This window comes from Fragaria vesca, linkage group LG1, assembly GCF_000184155.1.
Source record: "Fragaria vesca subsp. vesca linkage group LG1, FraVesHawaii_1.0, whole genome shotgun sequence".
Taxonomy (NCBI): domain Eukaryota; kingdom Viridiplantae; phylum Streptophyta; class Magnoliopsida; order Rosales; family Rosaceae; genus Fragaria; species Fragaria vesca.
Window position 1 is genome coordinate 9595637 of NC_020491.1, and position 4688 is coordinate 9600324.

General features: G+C 39.5%; 1 protein-coding gene across 1 annotated transcript in view; it reads right to left on the reverse strand.

Annotated features, from left to right (window-relative positions):
* LOC101307430 (gamma-terpinene synthase, chloroplastic-like) overlaps positions 1-4688 on the reverse strand; it is a 5845-nt gene that overhangs the window by 321 nt on the left and 836 nt on the right. The window lies entirely within an intron of this gene.

A 4688-nucleotide genomic window follows, 5' to 3' on the forward strand; every position in this document is an offset into this window, starting at 1 on the left:
AAGTAAAGGGCTACACCAACCAAAACGCAGACCAGGTGAAGTAAAATGGTGCGAGAAGAGCAATGAGATGAACAACAGAAAGGGTGATGACACTAGCGATGTCGACGCCATTCCATTGTCTCCCCAGAAAATATACAGGCTTCTGCACCACCCAAAGTAGCCTTGCCATCTTCTTTAAGCTAAGCTTATATTATCAAAGCTGCTTTGCTAGCTTCTCTCTTCTGTAGTTGTGTGTAGAAGTATCAGTGTTTGCACATATATATATACACAAATACAATATACATATGAAGGTGGAAGCTAGTTATGGGAGTTGCTTGTTAGATTGAGATATTGGACTTGCATTTACTTCCTCATGTTCTGCAGGCAACCTACCGATGTAACGATGCAATAACTATGCCTGGCTATTTACCTGAAGACAAATACTTGTGTGTCTTAAGGTATAGATATCTTAACCACATGTTGCTTGTGGTTGGTTATGGTTGGTCCAACTAGATTAATGACGACCTGCTATCTGCTTGACTGGTTATCTAATTTAAATCTCAGACTAACTCTCACTCTCTCACTAACGGTGTTATTTTCGTCTCTCTCTAACAATTTAAACTCTCTCTCTCTCTCTCTCTCAAACAATTTAAACACCTTTGTCTCGTCGATCTCTCTCTCTTGTCTCATCGATATGTCATTTTCTTATCAAAATTGATCTCGTTGCAAGAAACTAATTCCTCTTATGCTCTCTCTTCTCACTCCTCTCACACAGTAGGTGAATATTCTAATTTAATTCAGTTCAAAGTCTACTAATATCATGAGTTAAGTCTACCAGTAACATGAGCAAACTGACTTACAAAAGTAGACTTTTTGGAAAATTGTTCTTCATAAGATGCTCTCTTCTCACTCCTCTCACACAGTAGATGAATATTCTAATTCAATTTAGTTCAAAGCCTACTAGTACCATGAGTTAAGTCTACCGCTAGTAACATAAGATAACTAGCATACAAAAATAGAATTTTTGGAAAATTGTCCACTTCCGATGCTGGTCACTTGTCATCAATCACCTTATTGACTACGTTGTCTAACTTGTTTTCTTTTCTGCCTGCGTTTTGCACTATTCGCCCAATAGCAACATACACAACTTGAAATAGACGAAATACACGCTCATGGTAGCGTTTAGTGAATTTTCAAACATTGACTATATGCAGTGTTCTAAAACAAGCGGCAGCCTAGGTGGTTTTTAAACGCTTTAAGTCTACCTTTCATCTTGAAAGCGCCTAGTGAATTTTCAAACCTTACTTGTATCGGGTTTTAAATTGTATAGTTTGTCGATTCACCACTTTAAAATGACTTAAAGCTGGCAAAAAAACTAGCTAGATGTGTTGGAAACTTTAAATTGAGTATTATCATTCGATCCATAATTTTTAAACATAAGTAGTCGAATTTCTTCTCAATCCTCCGATCTCCTTGATTACACCTTGGACAAAGTTGGATGACATCTTTTACATAGTATCGATATCGTTCTCGCTTAATCTGTTTGCAAAACTTCCTTGAAATGTCTTCAAATGATCGAGAAGCATGAAATCACAAGTGGATTTGGAGTTTTGGACAGTGATGATGATCGTATCATGAATCGCAAGTGCATTTTTGTTCAAGGCGCTAGGGTTAGTGATGATAGTATTGGAAACGTACGTTGTTCTTCCTTTTAGGGTTATGATTAGATTGTTCTTTTGTGCTGGGAATGTAATATTTCACATTTGTATGACTGAGGTATAGTTATCAGTCAGGAGTTGGGCAGTGCCAGTCTGCCAGTGCCATCAAAACCCAAGAGAGAACCTGTGAAGCTGCAACATTAGATTCCATCACATGTACAGTCTACAGATAACACCACAAATAGAGAACGACGACCCATCATCAAATCATGTCTCTCTCGTCGTCTCTACTCTCTAACTCTTATTTGATTTGGCTTATTATTAGGGCACGTACCAATTTAATATTAAGAGGCTCTTTTGGCAGTGGCAGGAAAGTGCTACCTCGTAATTTTTGTCTTTACGACTTGTTAATTGGAAAAGTATGTAGATATAGGGAAGATAGCGAGACCTGGGTTTGGCTGTTGGTCTCAGAAGGCTTAAGAATGTAAGATGATGTTCGATAGAGGCTCTACAGTTTCCCGACAATTACAGCGCAAGACTCAGAGTTAAGACTGTTAAGGGACAAGGGTTTAGCACTTCAGCCGTTTTAGGTGACCCAATTCTGAAATCATGAGGTAAAGGCCTGGCTTAAATACCAGCCTATGAATTATTTCGTTAAGAAAATGGAGTTATATCCGATGAAATCATTGACAAGACAACTTACATTCAGGGACAAAGGTCATCACAAATAATGCAGTTTTCATACTATGTTGCCGCACATAATCAAATCAGACGACCTTTATTTCAATCTGTCCCATGAGGAGGAGGAGGAGTCGATTTCATAACAAACCACCTCACAAGGCCAGGCAGTGCGCATACCGGGATCAAACTCGCTAATTTCAGGCCAGAAAGCACAGCAGAAAATAAAGTTAACATGGGCCCAATGACAAAGTCCAGGCCCAAGCACCATCAAGCTCACGTCTTATCATCACTCAAAAATCTCTCCTATGTAAACTATCTCCAATAGAGCACCTGAATTTGGTTTTTAACTATATCTGATTATTCTGAAGCAAAATTCAACTTGAACAGGGTAGTTGAATCAGAGCGCTGCAGTTGGGCTTGTCTGCTAGCTTTCTGGTCAAACAATTGTAAGGCTACTAATGCAGCTCACAACTGCATGCTATTTGTTACTTTAGGGCTTTAGGCAGTTGGATTCTGTGTTTCCAACTCAAACATATTACCACATACATCGATAATTAAGGGTTAAATTCCAAAAATCTGGAATGTATAATAAGTTGCAGCTCGGTTCATTGCGAATTTGAATATTTGTCGGTACCAGTTCAGTGAAATTAAGCGGTTGTTGCAGTACTTGTAATTTCAATTTGCAAACGGATTTGTGGTTATGGTATAGCTAGGCTGCTCTTTCTTTTGAATACAAAGTCTTTTAAGTAAGTTGTTACCCGAATGCAAATTAAGGCGTGCAACACAAACTTTAGAAATAAAATGCACATGAAAATTTGTATCAGAAACACACATATCATGGAATGATCATCCTGAAGAATCTTCCTTGCTTAAAAGCTTAGAAGGTGAGAAACAAGATCATCATGATACCAAATCCCAGAGTGAGACCGCCTTTGTTAAGCGATGAAGCAGCTGATGGTTCTGAGGAAGCCCCGGTTCGAGAGATGGAAGTGGGAGATTCAGTTGCAGGGATGGTAACAGCGGTTGGCGTAGGACTGAAGGCAAGTTCTGGTGATTGTGCTGCTGAGGGTGAGGCAGAAAAAGTGTCAGGAGCAAGAGAGGGGGCCAAAGGAGTGTCCGAGGATGGCGGTAGGGTAGCCGAAGGAGATCCTTGTGGAGCGAGGTTCACGGCTGGAGAAGCTGTTGGTGGAGGGGCAGAAGTAGTTGCAGGACTAGTGCAACTTCAAGCTTCATTCCCTGGCTTCAATGTCCGATTGTTCCACAAATGAAGTATCTCTTCCCTGCAGAAGAGAGAGGGATCGTAGTGCTGCCACCTCTGTAAGCCTGAATTGAGTTGCTTCCTTGGCAACAATCATAGTCTGCCTTTGATACCTCAAGCACATTATGGCTAGGCGAGTACAGAAAATCTGCGTCCAACGCCACCAAGTCAGAAATATTTTTTCTTAATTTCTCGTAGAATGTTTTTTCCAATGATATTGGATGATTGATTACACTATTGTACAGTTTTATCTGGAAAATCAAAATTCGAGGAATCATCACTATAATTAAATATGTTATGTTGTTCGTCGATCGTCATCTATTATGTACGTATGTGGTAGAAGGTAACTTACTTATATTATCTCCGACTAAGAATGTTTGCGACGACGCCCATGTTTGCAGGTCGGTAGATGCATCCCACCCGCCATTTGGACCACCAACTGTGTAAGTCGCTGCCGCGGCCAATTCAACCAGCACATTCATCATAACAAAGCTCATCAATATTGTCCTTGTAGGCACAACAATATTTTCCTTCAATTAGTGAAACAAAATGAGGGAGGAAATCAGAATGAACAATGCAGACTCGGACACAAAGATGTAACTTATAAGTAGGTTGAATAGGAACTTGAAATTAATATATAGAGAAGAACTAGGGATGATATATAATACTAGTTTATGGTTTAGTTGTTTGAGTTGGTTGATCAGTATCATGACAGGTTGTTTGATCATGGATTTGTTGGAGGAATTACTTGAAGCGCATACACTCAACGCATGTTATATAGTTAATTAGTGTTCATCATCTTCTTAATTTATTTTGTAAACGATAAAGTATTAAGCTTACTGTGGCGAAGAACTCAGTAGTATATTATTGGATCATAAACAAGAGGAGGTAGAATGGTCCAAAAGGGAGTGGTTCATGATCGACATGCATGTGAAAAGCAGAGGGTCACTTATTGTTCATGTCTAGTAGGTGAATATATATACCTAATCTGATAATCTAACCCACGTCTGGAAGGATTATTTGTGTAAAGCAAGAGGCAAAGAAACTATGGAGCTGTTATGGAAGTGCAGGCACGACCGAGACTCCAAACTGCAGTTGACTCTTAGAACCTC